This window comes from Macaca mulatta, chromosome 7, assembly GCF_049350105.2.
Source record: "Macaca mulatta isolate MMU2019108-1 chromosome 7, T2T-MMU8v2.0, whole genome shotgun sequence".
In the NCBI taxonomy this organism is placed as follows: Eukaryota; Metazoa; Chordata; class Mammalia; order Primates; family Cercopithecidae; genus Macaca; species Macaca mulatta.
Genome location: NC_133412.1, coordinates 129,936,597 through 129,963,499, shown reverse-complemented (window position 1 = coordinate 129,963,499; position 26,903 = coordinate 129,936,597). Strand labels below are relative to the sequence as shown.

At 39.7% G+C, this 26,903-nt stretch overlaps 1 long non-coding RNA gene and 1 other non-coding gene across 2 annotated transcripts in view; both read right to left on the bottom strand.

Moving 5' to 3' along the window:
- The window catches only part of LOC106999440 (uncharacterized), a 116,194-nt gene that overhangs the window by 86,907 nt on the left and 2,384 nt on the right, over positions 1-26,903 (bottom strand). The window lies entirely within an intron of this gene.
- On the bottom strand, positions 15,847-15,953 carry LOC114679764 (U6 spliceosomal RNA). The gene has a single exon (XR_003731875.1). It is a non-coding gene; the product is annotated as a U6 spliceosomal RNA (small nuclear RNA).

The window sequence follows — 26,903 nt, the reverse complement described above, 5'->3', positions numbered from 1 at the left end:
TATTTGTATTTATTTAATTAATTAATTAATTAATTTTTTTAAGCAAGACTCCACCACCCAGGCTGGAGTGCAGTGGCATGAATTCAACTCACTGCAACCTCCGCCTCCCAGGTTCAAGTGATTCTCCTGCCTCAACCTCCCAAGTAGGTGGGACTACAGGCACACACCTCCATGCCTGGCTAATTTTTGTATTTTTAGTAGAGACGGGGTTTCACCATCTTGGCCAGGCTGGTCTCGATCTCCTGACCTCCTGATCCACCCTCCTCGGCTTCCCAAAGTGCTGGGATTACAGGTGTCAGCCACTGAGCCCAGCCTTATTCATATTTTAAGACTAACAGAAACATCAGTTTTCCTTATTAGAGCACACTTATTTGAAGGAGAGATGGCACTGAGATTACAGTGGGGTGAAATTCTCCCTCCCCTTCCAAGGCTTCTTTTGGTATGGCCACTCAACTTAAAAGACTGTGAGCCGTTTGCAACCGGGTGGTTACAGTACTTGCATGGACCTAATTAAGTGTTTGAATCAAACAATCACTGGTCACTGTACCATCTTGTATTATTTTTTTGCCACCTTTCCAATGAGATTTCAAGGTGTATATTTTTCCCATTTGGAAATTATTTGACTTAGAAATCTATTTTAACAATTATCATTAAACACCCACCACTGTAACGGGCACTCTTCTAAGTGCTGGGAACACAGTCAAGATCAGGCAAGATTACTGTCACACAGAGCTTGTATTCTAGTGGGATGGATGTCTACTTAAGAGATGAAAATCACTCTATAATAATTCGTCTCCTTATTTATTATGAGTATAGGACAAAACTATTCATCTTTCTCCCATGTTACTTTGTGTTTCTGCCTCTTCTTTACTTCTGTTTCCAGCTATAATTCAGTTTAATTCTCTTGTTACTTTTTCTCTTGTTACTTTTATTGTTTTTTTCACTTTTCCCACTATTTATTTCTGTGTCTTCTGATATTTGAAATATTCTTAAAAAATAACAACACATTATCGTTTAGTCTTTTGTACAAAGTTCCTAAAACTAAGAAATATTAGTCACATACAGCTAGTATCTATGAGTCATAGAGCCATAGACTCTTAATAACATAAAATTAAAAGGAAGAGCTTCTTGCCGGGTGCAGTGGCTCACATCTGTAATCCCAGCACTTTGGGAGGCTGAGGCAGGCGGATCACCTGAGGTCGGGAGTTTGAGATCAGCCTGACCAACATGGAGAAACCCTGTCTCTACTAAAAATACAAAATTAGCCGGGCGCGGTGGCATGCCTGTCATTACAGCTACTCAGGAGACTGAGGCAGGAGAATCGCTTGAACCAGGGAGGTGGAGGTTGCAGTGAGCTGAGATCGTGCCATTGCACTGCAGCCTGGGCAACAAGATGTCTCAAAAAAGAAAAAAAAAAAAAGAAAGAAAAGAAAAAGGAAAAGAAAAAAAAGAACTTCCAACTAACTAGTGTTTTTTTGTTTCCCAACCAAGAAAAACGTACAGATATTATTTATATCCCATTTAAAACAAATTATTTTTCCAGCTTTATTGAGGTATAACTGACAAATAAAAATTGTATATATGCATGCTGTACAACCTGATGATTTGACATTCATATTCACTGTAAAATGATTGCCACAATCAAATTAGTTGACACATCCATCACCACACATAGTTACCATCGTGTGGTGGTGTGTGGGGTGAGGACACTTAAGATCTACTCTCTTAGAACATTTCAATACACCATTAATTATAGTCATCACACTGTAAATTAGATACTTGCAACTTATTCATCTTATAACTCAAAGTTCATACCCTTTGACCAACATCTCCCCATTTTTTCCACTTCCCGTGCCCTGGCAAAATTTTAAAAATAAATTTTATTTCCAAGTAGCATGTTTAATGATAGCACTCAATAAGTCATCAAACCTAAAGAGATAAGAACTACTTCCCCAAAGAGGGGAAAGCAGTAAGAAAATTTCACTAACAATCGAAGAAATAGAAATTAAAATAATTGGTATCGTTTTTGCACATTTTAGGCATTGAAATGTGTTTCCAATGCCATTCAGACTGATGAGGTTGCAGCCTCACTGAACTTTGCACTCATTTCTGCCAATACTGTAAATACCTCACAAAAATCATGAAAATGTTTACTTCTTTTGATCCGATATTTTCACTTCTAGGATTTATTGTAAGCAACTACTTCAACCAACATAAATACACATGTGCACAAAAATAATCCCTTTACAGTTATGTTTAATCATATGTATAAAGCAAAACTATGTCAACATTTGGAATGAGCCTTAATAAATTTAATTGTAGCATTGCAATTATTAAGCCTATTCAGAAGCATAGAAAAATACTTATTAGTTAATGACAAGTTATTTCATGTTGCCAGATTATTGTATCTTTAATTCTTTTTTATAACGAATTGGGATATAAGTAACTACCGAAACAAGTAATAAACTATGAAGTCACAGTAGCAAAACAGGAAATAGCATGACTATCCTATTGTGTCATCATAGAAACATACATGATTTTGGAAAGCAATATATACATACTCAATTCAACAAATGTTAATGGAATACTACATATCACACACTCTGCTAGGCTGGGAGGGTGCTAGACTGTGGCAGAGGCTATTGGCTACTCACCAAAATCTATGTACCCTTTTTCTTAGGCACAGAGCTAGAATACATTTGCAGTTAGGTAGCCATGTGACTAAGTTCCAGCCACATGGAATGGGAACAGGACGTGCGCCACTCCTTCCCTGGCCCATAATGCCCTCCCATTCTCCTCTGTACTCTTTCTCGCTTTCAGCTGGCTATGATGGAGATAACTACAGTGACTATAGAAGCTATAATTTGAAGATGGCAAAGTCTCTATCAGCCTGGTACCCTAAACAAGTGCGTGAAGGAGAGCTGCTGGAGATTCTGTTCATATTCCCAAGACTCTGACATGAGCAAGAACTAAACTTCCATTGTCTTGAGCCATTACTTGTTTGGTTGTATTTACTACTGCAAACTTGCCTACCCTATCAGACATGGAATTACAGATTATTTATTTTAAATGTTTTTATTTAAAATTATTGGCTGAGCACGGTGGCTCATGCCTGTAATTCCAGTACTCTAGGAGACCGAGGCGGGTGGATCATGAGGTCAGGAGTTCAAGACCAGCCTGGCCAAGATGGTGAAACCCCGTCTCTACTAAAAATACAAAAATTAGCTGGGCACAGCAGCAGGTGCCTGTAATCCCAGCTACTTGGAAGGCTGAGGCAGAGAATTGCTTGAACCTGGGAGGCAGAGGTTGCACTGAGCCAAGATCGCGCTACTGCATGTCCAGCCTGGGTGACAGAGCAAGACTCCGTCTCAAAAACAAATAAATAAATTAATTAAATTAAATAATGACATCCCATCAATTAAATTTAAAAATCCTAAATCATCATGCCATTAAGCCATCTTTTCTTTTCTTATTTGCTAAAATGCCTACAGCTTGCTCAATACAGTGAAAAAGTAGACCATCTTTGTTTCTTACTTACTGAAAGAGGTGATGGGATGTAACAAAAACTTAGTAAATTTTATTGTTTGTCAATTTAAAATTTGTTAGGGTTCAGAAGACATTTGAAAAATGTTTAAATAATTCCAAATTATACTCCTCAACTGAGATTTCATGTCTCATATTTCAGACCAAAGCAGATTTTTTTTTTCATTTCTTCATGAACTTCTAAAAGGAAAAAAAAAAAAATTCCACCTATTGGAATGCTATAGTGGTCTCAATGTAGCATTGAAGTACATTGTAGTTTGAAGTACAGTGGTCTTCAAACATGTACTATTGTGTTATTTTTTTGTAGCATCCACAGTAATTATTATTGGGGAAAAAAACTAAATGTATCAGTTTAATTTCATAATCTCTACTAAAAACTTGCTTAGAATATTACATATACATTAGAAACTGAATGCTGGCAAAGACATCTGCACATTAAGATCTAAGTATATTTAGCAGAGGGAAAATCTTTAAAACAAGAAAAAAATTCATAAATTAGAACAAATACTCAGAGCTGAAGGTATCATATGCATAATTGTATTTCTAACACACAGGTTTAAAACATTTTTTCATCCATGTGTTTCAGAGTCCTTTCACCTTTTGTACATTTCAGTCTGTCTTAGAGTGTATAGGTGAAGGTTTTCGTCATAAACAATCTTTTGTTCAAGTGAAAAGAATTCATCCTATCTCAGGCACAAGATTCTGAAAACCCCCTCATCACAAACTCCCTCTTCAGGTCAGCAGGGTGCCATCGGCACTAACAATCTTTTTCTATTTCTTTTTTTTTTTTTTAATTTATTTATTATTATTATACTTTAAGTTGTAGGGTACATGTGCATAACGTGCAGGTTTGTTACATATGTATACTTGTGCCATGTTGGTGTGCTGCACCCATCAACTCGTCATTTACATCAGGTATAACTCCCAATGCAATCCCTCCCCCCTCCCCCTCCCCATGATAGGCCCCGGTGTGTGATGTTCCCCTTCCTGAGTCCAAGTGATCTCATTGTTCAGTTCCCACCTGTGAGTGAGAACATGCGGTGTTTGGTTTTCTGTTCTTGTGATAGTTTGCTAAGAATGATGGTTTCCAGCTGCATCCATGTCCCTACAAAGGACACAAACTCATCCTTTTTGATGGCTGCATAGTATTCCATGGTGTATATGTGCCACATTTTCTTAATCCAATCTGTCACTGATGGACATTTGGGTTGATTCCAAGTCTTTGCTATTGTGAATAGTGCTGCAATAAACATACGTGTGCATGTGTCTTTATAGCAGCATAATTTATAATCCTTTGGGTATATACCCAGTAATGGGATGGCTGGGTCATATGGTACATGTAGTTCTAGATCCTTGAGGAATCGCCATACTGTTTTCCATAACGGTTGAACTAGTTTACAATCCCACCAACAGTGTAAAAGTGTTCCTATTTCTCCACATCCTCTCCAGCACCTGTTGTTTCCTGACTTTTTAATGATCGCCATTCTAACTGGTGTGAGATGGTATCTCATTGTGGTTTTGATTTGCATTTCTCTGATGGCCAGTGATGATGAGCATTTTTTCATGTGTCTGTTGGCTGTATGAATGTCTTCTTTTGAGAAATGTCTGTTCATATCCTTTGCCCACTTTTTGATGGGGTTGTTTGTTTTTTTCTTGTAAATTTGAGTTCTTTGTAGGTTCTGGATATTAGCCCTTTGTCAGATGAGTAGATTGCAAAAATTTTCTCCCATTCTGTAGGTTGCCTGTTCACTCTGATGGTAGGTTCTTTTTTTTTTTTTTTTTTTTTTTTTTTTTGAGACGGAGTCTCGCTCTGTCGCCCAGGCTGGAGTGCAGTGGCGCGATCTCGGCTCACTGCAAGCTCCGCCTCCCGGGTTCACGCCATTCTCCTGCCTCAGCCTCCCGAGTAGCTGGGACTACAGGCGCCCACAACCGCGCCCGGCTAATTTTTTTTTGTATTTTTAGTAGAGACGGGGTTTCACCGTGGTCTCGATCTCCTGACCTTGTGATCCGCCCGCCTCGGCCTCCCAAAGTGCTGGGATTACAGGCGTGAGCCACCGCGCCCGGCTCTGATGGTAGTTTCTTTTGCTGTGCAGAAGCTCTTTAGTTTAATTAGATCCCATTTGTCAATTTTGGCTTTTGCTGCCATTGCTTTTGGTGTTTTAGACATGAAGTCTTTGCCCATGCCTATGTCCTGAATGGTACTACCTAGGTTTTCCTCTAGGATTTTTATGGTATTAGGTCTAACATTCTATTTCTTTCTAAATATAAACACAGAGCACCTCTCCCACAGTTGGATTGCAGTAGGTATTCCCAGATCTTAGAGACACCTGAAATCCTTGGATCTCCTCAAAGAGATAGGAATTGTTAAACTGAAATTCAACTCAATGAGAAATTAGGTTGTGCAAATGTAATTCACCATAAAAGGAGGGCTGTCCACTTTAAAGTTAAAATTACCACATATTTATCATCATCTGACGATATTAACCCTGTCTGACTTTTAGCTTCTATAAGCCATAAAATAAGTTTGAACTTAGTTCTCTCTTTGTGTCTGATGGCAAATAAAAATTGTAATGTTTAAAAGCCAGCAAACAGGAATTTACCCTCAGGTATCATAATTAACAAGGCAGTAAGGTTAAAGCTACCTGTTAAGGAAGAAGAAAAAGTGCCTCACTCTTTGTTGAGTAAATGGGGCATGTGGGGAGGGTGTACACCCCAATACTCTCTTCTCTAAAATGAATGTCACTCGGATTACAAATTAAAATAATAACCTATTCCACACAGGTAGATAATTGTTCTCACGGTTGTACTTCTCATTTGGTGTTTATGGGAAGCACTTCAGAATTACTTAATATGATTTTAATGGCAGTGGGAAAAGAAGTTGAATGCTTAAAGAAAGGAACAAAGGTAAAAGGAGCCCAGGAACCACCTCCGCTGCAGCAAATGGCACTGAGGCCAGCTGCAGGTGCGCATACCCCAGGCTGGAGGCTGGAGACAGAAGCCCTGCATCTGAAATGTGTTGTTCTCATGGGTTGCCTCTCAAAGCTGATGCAGGGCCTGAGTTGTTTTTTTACTCACCCTTATATTTAAGCTATTTAAACAACTGCACATCTGAGACTCACAAGAAATTAAAGGGAGGAAAAATTAAGAAGCACTTACAAGTAGTCGGCTCACGCCTGTAATCCTAACACGTTGGGAGGCCGAGGCAGGCAGATCACCTGAGGTCAGGAATTCGAGACCAGCCTGGCCAACATGGTAAAACCCCGTCTCTACTATAAAACACCAAATTAGCTGGGTGTGGTGGTGGGCGCCTGTAATCCCAGCTACTTGGGAGGCTGAGACAGGAGAATCACTTGAACCCAGGAGGCCAAGGTTGCGGTGAGCTAAGATTGTGCCATTGCACTCCAGCCTGGGCAAAAAGAGCGAAACTCCATCTCAGAAAAACAAAAAAAAAACAAAACAAACAGACAAAAAAAAAAAAAAAAAACAAGTAATCATTAAAAGGCTGACTACTTAATGTACCTTAACAGTAACTGTACCTGCCAAGGGTAGGGAGGGATCACCACCCCAAGCAACCTGACTGTAAAAGCATAAATGCATTCAAGTATGCGTTCATTTATTAATTTATCCCAGCATTTACTCAACAGATACAGGATGATGCTGTAGCTCTGAGCTGGGCTCTGTGCTAGGAGATGGGATTATTTTAAGAACAAGGTAGACCAGCTTCCTGCTTTCAGAGTGGGTCTGCATGATGATTAGCTGGAGTGCAATCGCACGATCTCTGCTCACTGCAACCTCTGCCTCCTGGGTTCAAGCAATTCTCCTGTCTCAGCCTCCCGAGCAGCTGGGATTACAGGCAGAGGCCACCACACCTGGATAATTTTTTATTTTATTTTATTTTTGGTAGAGATGGGGTTTCACTACATTGGCCAGGCTGGTCTCGAATCCCTCACCTCGTGATCTGCCCGCCTTGGCCTCCCAAAGTGCTGGGATTACAGGCATGAACCACCGTGCCTAGACTGATGATTAGATTTTGGAAATCAATGTAAATGGCCGTCTTATGCACTGTTTCAAAACATCATAGAAATTTATAGTAACTTCATTTTAATTACTTATATCATTCATTTGGTCAACAAATATTTAGTGACCACCTGTTGTGGATTCATCAGAACCTGCTTTGGAAGAGCACACTTCACTTACATCCTGTCTAAACTAGATGAGGTTCAGGCTGAGTCAAACTCTCAATTATTGCCTTTTGAAACTGGATCACTCCCAAGGAACTGTATCTTTTTTTTTTTTTTTTTTTTTTTTGAGATGGAGTTTCACTCTTGTCGCCCAGGCCGGAGTGCAGTGGCGCGATCTCAGCTCACTGCAACCTCCACCTGCCAGGTTCAAGCAATCCTCCTGCCTCAGCCTCCCGAGTAGCTGGGACTACAGACGCACACCATGCCTGGCTAATTTTTGTATTTTTAGTAGAGATGGGGTTTTGCCATGTTGGCCAGGCTAGTCTCGAACTCATGCCTGCATCTGCTTATTCTGTGCTTCAGCCAGTTGGATACAGCCTCTCAGCCATACTATATTTATTTCTATTTCCATGTCTTTGTTCCACTGTTCTCCCTGTCCTCCATATTCCTCTCTGCTAATCTAATTCTTACTCATTCTTAAAGGCCCAACCCAAAAAAGTATTCCTTTCTTCCTAGGGATCTTCCCTAAGTTATATTACATCCCTCACCTGAACCTATTGTCTATACCACTCACTGTCATCTTGTGACATCTTTTGTATCGCAGCTTTATTTTGTGGCTATGTTTCTTTCCATGTATGTCCCAAGGCAGCATGCTGCAAATGCCACTTGCCCCTCTAGAACCATCCTCTACCTTTCTCTACCCTTCTCTGTAGAGTAGGACACAGACCTTTGTGAATTATGTCAGCGAGTTCCCCTGTGTTCTGGCTCTTGGTTGAGTTTAACCAATGCAAGCCACCAGCAGGAATCAGTGCGTGGGAGGAGAGGGTGTGTAGCATTTGCTGCCCAGTGCCCACCATGCTGGGATGCACTGGGTCAGCATTCATCTCCTGAAGGCCACCGCATCCATCAGGTGGCCCTCTCCTCCAGCTACAGCCACAACCACAGCTCCAGCTAGCCTTGGGTTCCAGTTCCCAGCCCTTTCCTTGACCTCTTCAGGCTTATGGGTGGTAATGGCTCCCAAGTGTTGCTAGTCTCATGTGCTTCACCACCCCTTGTGGTTTCCTGTGTCCCTGCCAACACATTTGTAAATACTCCCTTCATTGAAGTCTCCTCAACTGCCATGCTTGAGGACACCATCAATTACCATCCTTGAGTGCCAGCACCCTGACTGCTAGGGCAGCAACCGTGGATTTTGCTTCTGTGTATTCCCATGAGTTATGCTTCCATATAGTCCTCACAACATCTAGCTCACTGTGGGGCTCAATAAGCATTTGTTGAAGGAAGGAGTAAAACCATGGACGGACTACCATACCTGAATTAACACTGGATACTTCACAGAAGAAAAAGAATCTGTGAACTATGGGTCCTCAACTAATGAGAAGATTCACCTTCACCTAGTACCTATACATAACCAAACATAGTACTATTTCTTTTTTTCTCATCGTGTTTCTTCTTGAATCTGTATTTATGACATTAATTAACCTATATTAAAATAGTTCATATATTTAGTACCACTTATTCTGGGGAAAAAATTAGTTGGACTCCGATAAACTGGGTTAGTTGAAATGAAACTTACGTTTTTCTCCTTCTTTGCTTTTCACTCTTTTTAATGGAGTTTCTTTACTGATGACCCAGTCATACCAGACTTTGCCCTCCTATTTTCAGTCCTTTTTCTGGACATGTTTTTGCATTTCTCAATCTAATGGATAAAAAATTAAATAGATCTGATGAATACATAAGCTGTCAATCACTTGAGAAAGTCCCAGCTTTTTCACCTGCTTATCTCCACCCTTTTCTACTGAATATCCTAGGTGCCACCTGACACATGCCTATCACACATGGGTGAGAAAAGAAGTACGTTAGTTCTGTGCAGTGGAGATGAAAAGATAGGTGTACATAGATAACCTGGAGAACAGGTTAAATGACTCCCTGAGCAGTGATCTTTTGAGAGGCTGTCAATTCTCGAAAGTAAACACAGGTACCTGCAGCCTGGTCCTCCTCCCTCAGTGGTCTTTCTTAAGCAACCCTCAAGCTCTTCTGCCTTGTCTTTCAGAGTCAGAGGACGGCCTGTTACCACAAAATACATGCTCCTTGAACCATACCGGTTTGAGCAGTACCACTATCTGATTAGTATCCTTTTAGCATCACTATGATTGTTCACCAAGAATAATATTGTAATTAATGCATTTATAGCCAATATTCCATGAAGAAATAACTGTTTGGTAGTTTGCTAGGTCAATGAACAGCAACAGCAGGTTGATTGTGGTGGGAATACCAGGGTCCTGCTATTCAAAATCCTAACAGTGGTGTAGGTGGATTGAGAGTTATAACCATTAACCTTGAGGGATTAAAAAAAGACAAAATTATTTCAGACAAATGTTTCATCATTTCAGTCACCATGGAATTAAACCTATGAGAGATTTTCCATCAGTTTCCATACCTAAAAATTCAGAGAGAAAGAAAAAAAACTATGACAAACTAACTTCAAATTTTTATTTTATAAGAGAAATGATTCATGATTAGTGGCAAAGAACTACATACTGACTCTTCCGAAAATGTATTCAACATTATTTCTACTTTCTCCCAGGATGAAATTGTGGGGTAAAGCCAGTGGGTTTTCAAAAGATAAATTTAGCAATCACTATAAAATGTAGAGGGGTTTAATCCTCTCTATAGCAATTCCCTCTTACCTATAGTTTCACTTTCTATGATTTCAGTTATCTGAGACCAACCAGGGTTCGAAAACATTAAATGGAAAATTCCAGAGAAAAAGAGAAATCACATTCACAAAACTTTGATTACAGTATATTGGTTTTTGTGTGTTTTTTTGTTTTGTTTTGTTTTATTTTGAGACAGCGTCTCCCTCTGTCACGGAGGCTGGAGTGCAGTGGCACGGTCTCAGCTCACTGCAACCTCCACCTCCTGGGTTCAAGCAATTCTCCTGTCTCAGCCTCCCAAGTAGCTGGGACTACAGGCGTCTGCCACCACGCCCGGCTAATGTTTGTATTTTTAGTAGAGACAGGGGTCTCACTATGTTGGTCAGGCTGGTCTCGAACTCCTGACCTCAGGTGATCCACCCGCCTCGGCCTCCCAAAGTGCTGGGATTACAGGCGTAGGCCACCGTGCCTGGCCAATTACAGTATATTGTTAATAACTGTTCTATAATATTAGCTGTTATAGTTAATGTCTTACCGTGACTAATTTATAAATTAAATTTTGTCATAGGTATGTATGTATAGGAGAAAACATAGTATATATAGAGTTCAGCATTATCCAAAGTTCAGTATTATCCATAGTATATATAGAGTTCAGTATTATCCAAAGTTTCAGACATCCACTGGAGATCATAGAACACAACCACTGTGAATTAAGGGAGATACTGTAGTTTCTGATCTTTATTGCATTTTGAGTGTATTTAGAGGTCTGCTCCTTGAACCATGCTCGTTTGAGCAGCACCACCCACTGCCCACCCTCTAGAGATAATAAGTAAATAATCAAATATCCAAAATAAGCTTTCCTCTTAGAAATAAGGAGATGAAGAGTAGTAAGCAGCAATGAGCAGTGGCATGGGTGGTACAGTTTGAACTTTAACATTTTGGCTTTCTTCACGAGTAGAGGTACTGATTCTTTTTCCTCCAAGATGCTCTTCTTTACACTTACACTACTATACTATATAACTACTATTACTACTATAACTTCTATGATCATCCTTTAGGATTAGAAAAAAATCTGAAACCATTTATTTCTTCATGACAAGTGAAATGGTAAAAAAAAAAAAAAAAAAAAAAAAAAGGAAAATAGATAAAGAAACATTTTACAGTACAAGCAACCACAAACAGCTCAGGTGAACATCAGAAATGGGGAAGTATCCGGACAATTTTGCAGCATTGAAGATTGAAGGAAGTCTTTGAGGTAAGTAATTGAATTAGAGACAGCTAGCATAGCTTTATGAAAGCGATCCTTGTGTACCTTACTAGTTGGAATGCTTTAGAGGGCATTACTGCCATAGAAAGAAAATGGAACACAATGGATGTCATATAATTGTTAAAAAGCCATTGAATGTTATTAACAATGAAGATTATTGGCTAAGACTGCATCTATTGTGTAAGGTAAAATAGCTTGTTGGATTAAAAAACTGTTCAAAACCTGCAAAAAGTGAGTGAATGTTAATGGTAATTTTTTTTAAAACTGAAGAGAGGTTATCAGTAAGGGTGAAATAATAGCTTTGAAAGCAAATGACTAAAATTGGAAAAATACACACGATCCAACCTCATTACATTGGACTATTGTGGTATCTTCTCTGACACTAGGTACTAAATTTCCAGGTACTTTTAATCGTATTATGTTTACAGTCTTAAAATAAACCCCCTTTCTGAAGAAGAGATGGAAAGAAAGGGCCACATTTAACAGAATACGATTCAGTGTGTTGACTGTAATTATTGGAGCACAAATTCTTGACTTTTTCAACTTAGCTAGTTAAAAATTACAAACATACCTTTTCTTCTATCTGTAGAGACAACATAACCAAAAATCAATGCTATCTTACCTATATTATTTACCCGTGTACATACAAACTTGGCTTACAGTAAATTATTAACATGCTATATATCTACAAACAGGTAAGCAAATTTGACACTGCTAAAAGATCTGACTCATCATGGTCTATCAAAAAGACTCCGTCTATAGCATTAACTCCTCTTAGGAAGTTTGGACAAGTCAGAATGACCCAAGCTTTTTATTGTATCCAATTCAGTCATAAAAGGTGGGTAGAATCTCCAAATCTTGGGCCGGGTACAGTGGCGCACGCCTGTAATTCCAGCACTTTGGGAAGCCAAGGAGGGCGGATCACCCGAGGTCAGGAGTTTGAAACCAGCCTGGACAACATAGTGAAACCCTGTCTCTACTAAAAAGACAAAAATCAGTCGGGTGTGGTGGTGGGCACCTATAATCCCACCTACTTGGGAGACTGAGACAGGAGAATCACTTGAACCCGGGAGGTGGATGTTGCAGTGAGCCAAGATTCTACCACTGCACTCCAGCCTGGGCGACAGAGTGAGATGCCATCTCAAAAAAAAAAAATCTCCAAACCTATTTCTTTAATCTTGAGTGTAGTATTTTTAGGATACATAAATCTGTTGTGGCAAAGAGTTTGTTTTGTTTTGATGGCTTATGATGGAAGTCATATTTTCTGCAATCTGTTCTAAGCAACTTTTTTTTTTTTTTTTCGAGACGAGTCTCGCTCTGTCACCTGGGCTGGAGTGCAGTGGCCTGATCTCTGCTCACTGCAAGCTCCACCTCCCGGGTTTATGCCATTCTCCCGCCTCAGCCTCCCCAGTAGCTGGGAATACAGGTGCCTGCCACAACGCCCGGCTAATTTTTTATACTTTTAGTAGAGATGGGGTTTCACCATGTTAGCCAGGATGGTCTCGATCTCCTGACTTCGTGATCCGCCCTCCTCGGCCTCCCAAAGTGCTAGGATTACAGGCATGAGCCACCACGCCTGGCCTCTAAGCAACTTTTAAAGAAAAAATAAAACAAAACATAATCAGGGTAGATTCTACAACAAGTAATTGAGTGAAAGTACTATAAGTTACAATCCAATTGTAAATCTGATTGTAAATCAGAAAGTTCTATAAGTTATAATCTGATTGTAAATCTATGTCATAGTTTAAATTAGATTTTAAAAACTAAAAAACCTTATGAGACACTATTGAATCCTCAAAATTATGGAGAATTGATATTCATATTGATATGTATATATGCATATGCTGTTGTCTGTTAATGATGACAGCTGTTACAATAACAAGGAATTGCATAAAATTCATTTGAACACAATGGGTCTGATTCAGCAGCTTGTATCTTTTAAGAATATCTTCAGTAAAGCACTTTATTGTACGTAAACACTACTTTACATTTTGTAGTAAGTATTATATACTCTACTATATATTTTGCTCATTGACCAGTTACATTAGAGAATGGATTTCAGTGACAAAGCTATTAAAATATGGAGAGTATCTTATGTTAAAAGAGTTTGGTGTATCCAGATTGTAGTGGTGATTACATGAATCTATACGTACATTAAAATATTCACAGAATAGTATACCAAAAGAAGTCCATTTTACTGTATGATAATTCAAATAATAAAATTAACTCTTTTTTTTTTTTTTTTTGCAATGGGTGTCTTCATCACATTGCCCAGGCTACATTGCACCACCACAACCAGTCAAAACTAATATTGAAGATGTAATAGTTTAGTTTTTTTAAAATGTTTGTGCTAGGCTCTGAAGGATAAAATATCACCTATGGCATAAAATAAACATTTTTTAAATTATAAATAATGTTAAGACTATAAATAACAAGAAAAAATATTTTAAAGTATATCCCCCCAAATATCACAAAACAATCTATCACAGATGGAATCTGGGACTCTGAGCTTTTTCGAGGGAGAATTCCAAGGCTAGTAAATCTTCACAACATAAACTTCTTACAACCTCAAAAGATGAGATGGCTTTCCTAGCGTTTACTAGTTGGGAATAAATATTTTGCTCACCAATTAGTAAAAATAATTGTAAAATTGTATTTGCTTCATAGAATAAGAACTGGAAGGAAACTTAAAGAATCATTTGATTATCTTCAGGCAGGTGTAAATAGAGGTATTTAACCAAAGCTTACAAATCTCTTCTCAGAGATCTCCAAACAAAGAGATTCCACAATGGCCACCAATGAACATATTCTCATGTTTCAGCACTAGGATAGCTAAGCTGGGGATGTGAGTCTGTGTTTCTGCTGAAACAGCTCCTATGTTAAGTTCTTTCATCATCTTGGATCTCTCAAAGTATGGAGAACTATTATAAAAATTCCTCTTCTAGAAAATATCCATGCTTTTCAAGACATTAATTGGATTCTCTCTTTAGCCATTCTTCGTCAAGTTTAACAAACCTACCCTTGATGTGCTATGCTCATAGAGATGACCATAAGACATTTCTATCATAATAGCTCTTTCTGTTCACTTTGGGTTGTCCACATCCTTTGTGTTTTAAAGAACAGTGACCAAAGTAGGCCCTGTACTCAGCCCAAGTCCCAAGAGTAGAGTGCTAGAGTGCTCCCTGGGCCATGTATACTATGTTTCTCTTTTTCTTTCTTTCCCTCTTTCTTTCTTTCTGCCTGTCTCTTTCTTTCTTTCCTGTCTCTTTCTTCTCTCTTTCTTTTTCTATCTCTCTTTGTCCTTCCTTCTTTCCTTCCTTCTTTCCTTCCTTCCTTCCTTCCTTCCTTCTCTTTGTTTTTAGCATTCTTGGGAGAAGAATGTGTTGTATATACAAACCACATACAAATGGGCCTCATGTAAAACACAAAACCCCAGTAAAGAAGCACACGGTTCTTTAGTTAATTTTTTAGTTAATGATGGAAGTGCATGTAAGAATATAAAAAAGGAGTATCCTCCAGCCAAAGATGTACAAGTAAGTGACTGAAATAAAAAAGAAAACTCCAGGCAGTAACCAGAGTAGTTACCATTCCCTTTCTATCAACACTAGGGCGGATGTGTAGACCCCTTTCTCTACAGCAGCAGAACAAAAGTAAACGAGTTTTATAATTGGCAGTCATAACAACTTACAGATGACTACACAATTAAATGAGGAGCCATCTCTGATATTTGTACCATAATAGGAACAGAAATATCTAGACCTATAGACATAAAGTTGATGAAGACACTTGACATTAAATTTCAAACTTCAAGTAACACCCATAGACCGAGATTTTTTTGTAATTCCTAAGTCAGTCCTGATTCAGAGAAGTGACCAGGTTGGCATAGGCCAACTTTGGATATGAACAGGACCTAAAGGAGGCCCAGCAGAGACCCATAATCAGCTAGTTGATGAGGAGGAAGACCAAACACAGAATCAGAACAAGGGATTCTGTAGTCTTAAGGACAAAAGGGTTTGTCTGCCCATTATTGTGGAAAGGATCCATACTTCAGGTGAACTCTCATATATTTTTTACTGACTGGCATATTATTCATTCTGTGGTATATTTCATTTCTCTTCACTGAACCTTTTGCAATCTTTAAAAAAATTCCTGCTTATGTACTCATTCTTTATTTTTTTATTTTTTGTTTTGTAATTTAAAAAATGCGGAACGGTTCACAAATTTGCATGTCATTCTCACACAGGGGCCATACTAATATTCTCTGTGTTGTTCCAATTTTAGTGTATATGCTGCCGAAGCAAGCACTACATTCCCTTTCATGTGCCTGAACTTGGTGGACACAAGAGAGCTGGCTTCTAAATTCTGTTGCTCAGAGTACATAAAAACAAACAAGGCCGGGCACGGTGGCTCACGCCTGTAATTCCAGCACTTTGGGAGGCCGAGGCGGGTGGATCGCGAGGTCAGGAGATCGAGACCATCCTGGCTAACACGCGAAACCCCGTCTCTACTAAAAATACCAAAAAAAAATTAGCCAGACATGGTGGTGGGCGCCTGTAGTCGCAGCTACTCGGGAGGCTGAGGCAGGAGAATCACTTGAATCCGGGAGGCAAAGCTTGCAGTGAGCCGAGATCATGCCACTGCACTGCAGCCTGGGCGACAGAGCGAGACTCCTTCTCAAAACAAACAAACAAACAAATAAACAGCTTCCCCTGTTACTGTTTGCATGTGCCACCTATTAACTACCCAAGGGTGAGACCTATTTTGTGAAGAGGAAAAGAAGTTCTGCTCTAGAAACTGTTGAGTGAAGTTTTTGTTTTATATTGCAGGTGGGGGAGGATTGCAGCAGGGAGGTTTCCATGAAATTGGCATTGTCAGTTGCCCAATGCAGAACTTGTGGTAGCTTGAGTTAGTCACTGTTTTAAATTCCTGAAAAAGCCAGGTGTGGTGGCATGCACCTCTAGTCCCAGCTACTTGGGAAGCTGAGGTGGGAGGATGGCTTTAGCCCAGGAGTTCTGTGCTACACCAATCGCATATTTGCACTAAGTTCAGCATCAATATGGTGACCTCCTGGGAGCAAAAGACCAACAGGTTGCCCAAGGAGGGGTGAACCGGCTCAGGGCAGAAATGGAGCAGGCCAAAACTCCAGTGCTGATCAGTAGTGGGATCACATCTGTGAATAGCCACTGCATTCCAACCTGGACAACATGGTATCTTATTTAAAAAAAAAAAAAGAAAAAAAAATCCTGGAAAAAATAAACCCTGAAAATTGTGGGCGCATTTCCAATTTTTCTCCGCTTCCCTGACAAGAGGTATTGGTGCAAAAGAAATTGCAATTTTTGCCATTAAAAGTAATGACAAAAACTGCAACTACTTTTGCATCAACCTAATAATATGGGTCCGGGGAGGAAACCAAAGATTAATGCCTCAAATAAAGCAAAAGTCTTGTCATGTAACTGCCCTTCTTAGACTACTTGGGCTGCTATAACAAAATACCATAAACTGGGTAGCTTTAAAACAACAGAAATTTATTGCTCACCATTCTGAAGACTGGGAAGTGCAAAATCGAGGCAGATTTGGTGTCTGGTGATGGCCTGCTTTCTGGTTTATAGAGGGCACCTTCTTGCTCTGTCCTCACAGCAAGATGGAAGGGGTAAGGGTCTCTCTGGGGTCTCTTTTATAAGGACACTAATCCCATTCACGAGGGCTCCCTCATGAATCACTTCCCAAATCACTTCCCAAAGTCCCCATCTCGTAACGGCATCACCTTAGGGGTTAGGATTTTAACATGAATTTTGGAGGGACACAAACATTCAGATGATAGCACTGCCCAAATGCTAAATGCAAACTCATTGTTGTTCAATGTGTTATTTAAAGGCTGTGCATTATGGCATTATCGTCCTCTTGTCCTCTTTCCTTCTGTAATTTGTCCATGTTAGGCTGCTCTATCTTCTGGCAGTTCTCCTCTCCCTTCTCTCTGGGTTTCATTCCCTAACAAGGGCTCTGTGCCTGTCTCCCTGCCCAAACCCATTGGTAACTGTAACTACCACCTTAGTCTTGCCCAGTGGCAATATCTTCACCCATAGATTTAACTGAGGCAAAACTATTACCTGTTAAATAACTTTAGCTCGGCAGCATAAACACCTGAGTTAAGAAAAAATTACTAGTACACAAGTCATACATAGTGTTGGGGAATATTAGTTCTAAACATCTGACTTAAGAAGAAATGACTAGGAGACAAGTCATACATAGTGTTGGAGAATACTAGTCCTACAAGATATAAACAGATAAGGCAGGTGAGGTCCAAGCCAGTTTCTCTATGGGGAGATGTCTTCCACTTAATATAACTGAATACATTACAAAAGAAAGAAAGAAAAGAAGTAAAGGAAGAAAGAAAGAAAAGAAAAAAAAAATCCAATAAATCCACACTCAAAAAAAAGGGAGGCAAACTGGTATGGACAGAACAATTAGGAAAACAACGATAAATTTCACTTTACATGTGCTAGACAAAGGAGTTAATGTCATGAAAACTTAACCATAACAAAATATTTTGGTGAACAGTATTTTGTCCTATATTAAGAAATCAATGTCCATAGATACAAGTTTGAGTTTAAAGAAACTAAAAGCTTAAGATGGCCAGATTAAAGATGTCTTTCATTTTCCTCTTTATAAATAAGTTTATGTATTTTTTAAATTATTTGGAAGGAAATTTTGGAATCGAAGAAAATTTAAAAACTGAAAATTCTTTTATATGTTTTTCCTGTTGAATTAGTATTCTGTTTATGAAATAGGAACATGATATCCCCAAGCTGCTGTTGATGTCATCCAGTTGTAGCTAACTATGTGCTTAAAAAATAATTGAAGTGAGGATGAGAAACATATCTTACAGAAAGTGACAATATTATGCCTTTATACTTTGTCAATATGATCCCAAATGTGAAGATATTTGAAAATATCTGTTACTGATTTTTTTTTCTTTTCATCTAGATTAACAGCACTACAGAGCTATCTATATTTTGGTAGTCACCAAACTTTTTAAAATGTCAATATCATTATACATGTTATCCATTCTCTACACCAGGATTTTTCAACCTTGGAACTATTAACACTTTGGGCCAGACAATTCTCTGTTGTAGGGTGCTGTCCTCTGTAGTGCAGGATGTTGAGCAGCATATCTGATCTCTACCCAGTAGATGAGAGTTGTGATGACTAAAAACATCTCCAGACATTGCCACATGTCCCCTGGGGGGACAAAATTGTCCCTGGTTGAGAAACACTGCTGTATAGTGAGTTATTACTATCCAAATATTTTGATTATCTTTTTAACCATTACCTATTACCCCAGCCACATTAATCATGCCATGATTCACATTGATCACAATGATTAAAGAAATTATAGATTTACTGTGGTGCTCAGGCACTTACCATTAGGCTATTAGACAAAGTCTGGGAATATAAGGGGAAAAAATTCCCATAATTACAAAAAATAAAAGATTACATGGAAAAGCAAAGGTGTTGGCTGTACACTAGGATCAAAGGACATTCATTTGTTGAAGTAGTCTGAGTGACTCAAAGACGTACAGCAGCTATTATTCACTTAGCTACAACACAGCAAATATTAACACATATTTTGAAAAGGAGAGATGCTGCTTCATGTGACAATACTGATAATATTTAAGAAGAGAGGTTAGTGACTCATCAGACACTCAGGCAGGCATGATTTTTCCCCTTAAATGTGATTTTCCTTACTGCCTTTTTTATTTAAGCACATGTTCAGTGGCACCCACAATCAAAATTCTATTACAAAATGCAATATCGAATATCTTACTTTATTTTATTTAAATAAATATTGTAAATGATCATAGTGAGTAACGTAAGCAATAAGTATTATTTGTACCACCATTCTTCTAGATTGTAGTGATTTTTATTTCATCACTGTGAATGGTGGATGGTCTTTTGTCTCTTCTAAATGTCCCATTCCTCATGGGATAAATTAAAATGACCCATAAGCAAAGTTAAGTTTTAAGCGGATTTTTTTTTTCAAATAGACAGCCTTGCCTTGTACTATTATCCTCCAATTTCATTTTTACATTTTCAAAAATAATATGTGAGTTTTAAAACTTGTTTAATTTAAAATGACTCTTTTTTAAAAAAGAAAACACTGTAGTGGGATGCCGGGATTGCATTCATCCCAGCATGCCCCACCACTGTTCTTTGGATGGCAATCACAGGACCCAGACATCAAGCTGTGGAAGAGATTCTTCCAAGCAACAGCATCTGGCTCTTTGGCAAACTGAACAGGCAGTTGCCCTGGTGGCTTTGGAGTTGCCTCTGGGTCTGTCACAGGGTAAGGCTGCTGATGGAGTGTCTGGATTCTCATCTCCTTTTCATTTCACTGTCTTTCTCATATACATTTTGGGCATCAAGAGACCCACTGTCTTCCATAAGGCAAATACTGCCCTCCTTAAGCCTGATGAACTTTTAAATAAACCCTGTTGTACTTCCATAAGTATCCCTTTCCATTGCCCACATCTCTTACGGAAGTGTAAAAATAGGCAAGCATTCTGGCTCAGCAACACTAGCATTCTATTTCACACCCCACCTACAGAGAGAATCAGAAATTCAATGCTCTCTTCTCAGTCCTGAATATTTTAAGCTTATATTTTCACCTTCTTTACTCATAATAGATCTTTTTGCCAGTTAAATTTAATAAATTCATATTTATAATATGAATAGCTACCTAATCTCATAAAAACTTTTTTTTTTTTTTCATTCTTAGGATCACACAATCTAAGCTGGTAAGGTGGTATAAAGACCGTAGGAGCTTAGTTTGAAGAATTTATGGCACTTTAAAATCATAAGTGCAGTCCTTGGAACAAACAAACACCTTGAATACCAGAATCAGCAGCTCCAGAACAAAGGGGCTCTCATACCTTCTTAGCTGTGAAGGAAATTAAAAAGACCAAATTTGAAAAATAAAGAATGAGTTTTTAGAGGTTTGGGGATTAAAAAAAAAATTCCTCAACGTGCTGAATGATTTGCATGAAAACTATTAATCAATATGGCTTCTCTACAGACCACAGGCTATGCACGGGCACTATTACCCACAATTCATACCCAAAAGGTAAAGTACTATTGGTGAGGATGTGGCTCAAAGTCTCTAGTGTGTCCAAACACACACTAGATCAGTAGGACTGATTTGTAAGAAGTAGCATTTAATTCTTCCTGTGAGAATTCTTCAGAAAAAAAGAAACCTTCATGCACTGGCCACCTCATGGAGACTCAGTTTTAATCTGTTATTTGATCAGCACGTTCAATAACTCCATCAATAACCTATGAAAACTTCCATGGTAATGTCTGTGTTATGAATGGAAAGTGAATAAAATAGAGAGGGAGAGAATTTGTGTAAGAAAGACTACATTTGAGTGTAAGTTGTTACTCAAAAAATCCTAAATTCGAGGGGAAATTAAACCCATTAATTTCTAGGACTGGCAAGCAGTTGAAGCTAAAATGGACATAAATAAATAACAGTAACTACTTCTAGCCCAGAAAGGGGTTTTTTAAAAGTAAATTGTATTTATAATTAATTGAATACTTGCTTTTACATTCTGTTTGAAATAAGATAAGAATGTAATGATGGCATATATGCATATATGGTCTCTATCTTTTACAGATGAACTAAAAGAATATAGAGTTAAATCTAAAGTTTGTTTTATTCCTATCAAAAAATCATTTTTTACTAAGGAGCACATATTCTAAACACACAATAAATCATACTGAGCTGCCTTCTGATTTTATTTTTTAGAAGCAAATTAGATTTGAACATTAAAAGTCATATACTTTTGTCAGTTCATGCAAACAATTCCTACAGCTTTCCCTGGGAACATTGCTATGGATGAGCAGTACAGGTCCTTACAACTTAGAGCAAATCTCTCCAGGCTTAATTTTCGGCCAGAAAAGAGTAATGAAAACTTTTAGATCAGATGTTTATTATTACTATTCGATTATTTGAAATGAGAAAAATACGAACCTCTAGACATAATCAATTCCTGACAATTGCCTACTACGTAGTAGGCGCCCAGATATGCTTGTTGAATGCATACACGAATGAATGAATGAATGTGAGTTCATGTTACAATAAACTTTTGAAAAAGTACTTATGCTCTAGAGATGTCCTGGCTTGATAATCACAAATCTTTAGATAAATCAGAGACTTCAATAAATATTTTTGCACATGAAAAAAAACAAATTTATCCATCCTACCATGTGTGCACCAATTGGTTAATAAACCAAATTGATCAAAATTTGCAACTGCATTTAAGAATATATGGTCTAATGTAAAATGTTGTTTACTTTTACTAAAATGTTTTCATTAAGACTGTAGACTTGACTGAAGTTATATTTACCCAATGCCAACTACCAGGATATTAAAAATATTTCTTGATGATAATGAAATTGTTTGGTTTCCCTCCAATTCCTTGGTGAATATCTCATGTTTACAGAATGTCTTTTTGTTAGAGAAAGACTTCAACCACTTCAACCACTACTTCTGGTTTTTGGTTGAAGCAGTAGGAAAAGGTCAGGGTAGACTTAAGCCCAAGATTCTGTTGATACTCAAGGTCTATACTCCATGCCTGTTTCTTCTGTGCTTATCTGACACATTTTGTCCATCAAATACAAAAGAGCATAATCAAAAGGGTTACTGCTTTTCCAGTAACCCAGAATACACCATCTACACGTAGGTGATCTGTATGTCCCTTAAGTGATGGCTTTCATTGTCCTATTTGGGAGCAAGTATTGGAAGCAATGATATCTTTCACTTTTTGCATGTTCATTGGCTGAATAAGCTGCCAGAAAGCTGCCATTTAGGCTAAGAGTTACTGTCTGTGGTTGAACTCATTTAAATGGTATTCAATAAATGATTAGGAATGTCATTATTGAGTGGCTATCCAAAGTCAGACACTTGCTAATAAAGATGCCTCCAAGCATCCATAGGTTAAATGCTAAGAAACTGATTCACACATGGAAGCAAGTCTGTTTTTGCTCTTATGTTGTTGGGCAAGTAAGACATCTAGACTTCAAGCTATCCCTGGGAGACCTGGTGTCCTCCTTACTCCAGCTGACACACATGGCCTCACCAAAAGCAGAAACCAGAGCTCGGTTGATAAATAGTAACTGAGTACTTCAACGTTTGCAATCTGAAAAAGGCATTTAAAATGAACAGGTGAAACTCTAGATTCATCATGCAAGGAGGCTTATCTAACATTGATGGAAAGCTGCAAAGGAGGCGAGAAGATTCCTAGACCACACCAAGTAGCTGATAGTTGACTCTCACCAAAGGGAGGTTACAATGTTCTAGAGACTCACCTGCCCTAAGGGAGGAAGAGCAGGTACCTGGGGCTTCGTGGATATCTCCAGGCCTGCTTGTCTTCAGAGTCTTGAAGAGGCTACCTAGCCCGTGGGCAAAATCACAAAAGTGGCAAGTCTATAGGAAGTCTGTAGATAAATCGATGGAAGCAGGGAAGGAAGTGGGGTATGCTTGATTGAGGGACAACAGAGCTGGCCCCAGGATACTGACGGATGCAGAGGGAAGCGTGCATTTGTGGAAGGAGGTTTCCTGTGAGGCTATGCCTCAAGGGAGGAGAGTGTATTCAGTTGGCCTTGGAGGACAGGGTCCTTCCTTCTCCACGAGGCTGGATGTGTGCAGGTGTCCGCCGGTCAGCCGCCAAAGCGACTACCTGCTCTTCTCTCTTCTCTCCTAGACACTTCCGATGGACTCAGACCCCGGCAATATCTCTCCCTCGCACTGCGCTTGGCTGATCAAAGCGAGAAGCTTTGCGAACTCCCCAGAGGGTGCACGCTCCCCATCTAATCTTTGGTGAAGAGAAGTGACGGCCTGGTCACAGTGCGCCTGTCAGCCTGCAGCCGCGCCCAGGCTCACACTGGGGCGGGTTGTGGGGGATACTGATGGGGGCGCCTCTTTCCCGGGCTGTCTGAGCCTTAGCTGGGAGACTGTGCTGGGGAAGAGGCAGGGGCAGAGCCAGTTCCGAGGGGTTTAGGACGCCAAGCAAGAAGGGCCTACCCTTTCGCGAACATCGAAGCACTTCGTGGAGACCAAACAGAGTTTGCCCCTTCCCCAAGCTGTAACGGCCCCGGGGGTCTTGGGACTGCGGAAGAAAACCGCGTCCTCGAGTCCTGGCGCCCTGGAAGGCCGGCAGTCTCAAGGATCAGGCCCGGCACCAAGGACTGCCACTCCTTCCGCGCCGAAGGCGGGATCCCGGGGGTCCCCCAGTCCCACGCTGTCTCCCCTAGCTCGGCGCCCTGGGTCCGAGGCGGCCGGCGTGAGGTCTCAGCTGGCCGCACCTCGCCCAAAAAGGGAAAAGACCAGAGGCCGCCGACGTCTCCTCCCAGTCAGAAGTTGGGACGCACTAGGGTGTAGAAAGGTCGGGATGTTCCCCCACCCCAAACCCACACGCGCTTGCGAGCACACACGCAGACACAGAGACACGCGCGCGCACACACACGCACACACGTAAGCTTTGCTCCCCTGGCCTGAGAGCCGGAGAGGGGGCGCTTTGGAAAACTTGGCTGATTCGCCGGATGACCATGTGCGTTCACGACTGTACCCGCCAAACATAACCTTAATTTTACAAGATGTTTTTCCTCATAACTTTTCTGCAAAGGAGTCAGAACAGAACCCAGTTTCCGAAGCAGCCCAGTCTGGTTTGCTAAATATCTCAAAATGTACCAGGTGGCTCTAAGCTTCCAAATCCTCCATCGCGCGGGAGCCGCGGCCGCCCTCACCCGGCTCCGCGCGCGCAGACGGAAGGGCGCGAGGTTTGCGCGGAGAGCCAGGCAGCCCGGGCGCCTCCAGCGGGGCGGCGCAGCTCGAGACCCGGCGACCCGCCGGCAGGGGCGTCCAGTCCCGCGCCGCACTTGCCAGAAAATAGCCCGCCTGACCACAGCCGGCCCTGGCGCTTGCACATTAAGAAACTCAAATTAAGAAGTGGGTGAATTGGGAAAGGAGGGAGCCGGGGGAGTTTGCACCGTGTATCTCAGGTATGAGCACTTTTCACTGACATTGATGCAACTGCATTAGAGTTAATGGCAGCAGCCTGCTTCTCATTATTAATTGTCTTTGTGTTTGGATAAAGTATGTAATCTTCTTCTCAACCACACCATTAAAATAGGTTGCCTTTTCAATTAAGAACTGTCGTGAGCACAGCAGTCAATTTTCCTAATGAAGATGCATTATATTTTCACTTTTTTTTAAATAATGGAAAATCCCGGGTTTTCATTAGACACGATTACAGAGAAATACAAGAGGGCTCCTCTAAAATTCATGCGGTCATGTAGTGCATTAAACGCCAGGCTTTTAAATAAATTGAAATTTCTGCAGATAAAAGAAAAGCATGGCTATCAAATATGTTGAAACACACTTCATTCAGATTTTTAAAAGCAAACATGATGAGTTCATTTTTCCAAATGCACTTAACAGATACAACAGTTTTTAAAAGTACAGTGACTGCCTGAAAATATACTATAAACTTTTTTTGGGGGGGGGTCCCTTCTAGTTTACGATGATCTGCAGATCTTAAACTAAGCGGTGAATGTTGGAAATGCACTATGCACATTTAGATAATGTTCGGCCTTTGAACAAATGCCTCAGATTAATCATTCAGCAGCACAAACGGTCTGGACTGTGCACCTACAATTAGTTTTTATTTGTTTGTTTGTTTGTTTGCTTTCTTCCTTGCTTTCATTTTCTTTTCTTTTCTCTTTTAAGACAAACTGAAAGCCAGTGACCCTGGTAGAACTGTTTAAAATTCTATACCTTCGAGATAAGCAACTTTCCAATTGTTGCAAAAAAATTAAAAATTGCAAAATTCTAATTTTGAAGTTTTAAAATTGGTCAGAAATATTCATTCCTGAATCCGAAAATGGGAAGTTTGCATTCATGAACAAAAATGAAAAAGTGTGTGTTATTTATTCTCTAACCTTGGGAATCTGGGACCATGTGGTGAAAGGGATATGTCAAGATTTCTGGGTTTTCTTGTTAATAAAAAATTAAGGTTGCTATCTTTTGCGTATGAAATACTGTTTCAGACAAATAATTTCTGTCTTTTTCTTTCTCCATTCAATGTGAATACTCTCATAGGAGCCACATTAGGGAATACTGTTTGAGAGAAAAATAAGTCAAATTCTTCTAAGTTGAAAAAAAAAAAAGTTCCCAACAACCTCCAGACTTTTTCTTTGTAAGGCAACATCAGTTGGTTTCTTGTAGACATGGTCTTTTCCAGGTTTTAGGTGTCTATCTCTTAAAAATTGAACCTTTTTTTTTTTTTTTTTATCAACCAGCCCCTTAAAATGATCTGCAAAGAGAGGGAAATTAGATTTTCGATTAAAACCTTATCCCATCTCGAAGGATTACTTTATATTGATTCTTAAATATGGCTACAATTGATGGACTCTAATTAAAAATCCAAAGGAAAAGTCTGTCGTGCCCATATAAAAGAAGCTTTTCATATACGGGAAATAAAGCTTGTAAAAGGTTACAAATAAAAGATTAGAGATTTATCCAAACTAGTTTAAAGCTTCACTGTGGTTTTCTTTTCTTCTTTTTTTCCTTTCTTACAAAACCATTCCTGGGTCTTTTTTTCCCCAGTTTTAAATGAAGTTTGCAAACAGGCAAGATATTGGACTGTAATGGTTGTTTTATATCAGCTCTGTAAGCTCAAGGCTGCTGCCTGCAGTAGAATTGATTTCAAGGAAACTTCAGGTCCAGGAGATGAAAATTATGTAAACTGACAGCTACCACCCTTCATCAATCCATCCACATTCCCATCCACACCCTCCTAACACACACACACACACACACACACACACGCACATACACAGACCTGCCTCACACTTCTCTCTGTCTCACATCCACACATGCCCTTCCTATCCCTCACCGTAACCTTACTCTGCACACACTCTTGGTCCCCACACTCTCAGGGACAGAGGCACAGCTCCCGGCTCACACTCTGCTCATAAATGTCTCACAGCCCCACATCTCGCACTTGTCACACAATCTTAATCCGTTTCATTCCGGAACAACATGGTCCTCTTTTCCTCTTTTTCACATTTGGAGTTTGCCTCCCTACTCTTTTATCGAGACAGCACAATCCTATCTTTGAAGTTGTTTCTTCCTCCCTTACCCTCTTTTTTGAGGCAACCGCAGTGCAGGGAGTGAGAGACCCAAGCTTAATTTATAAG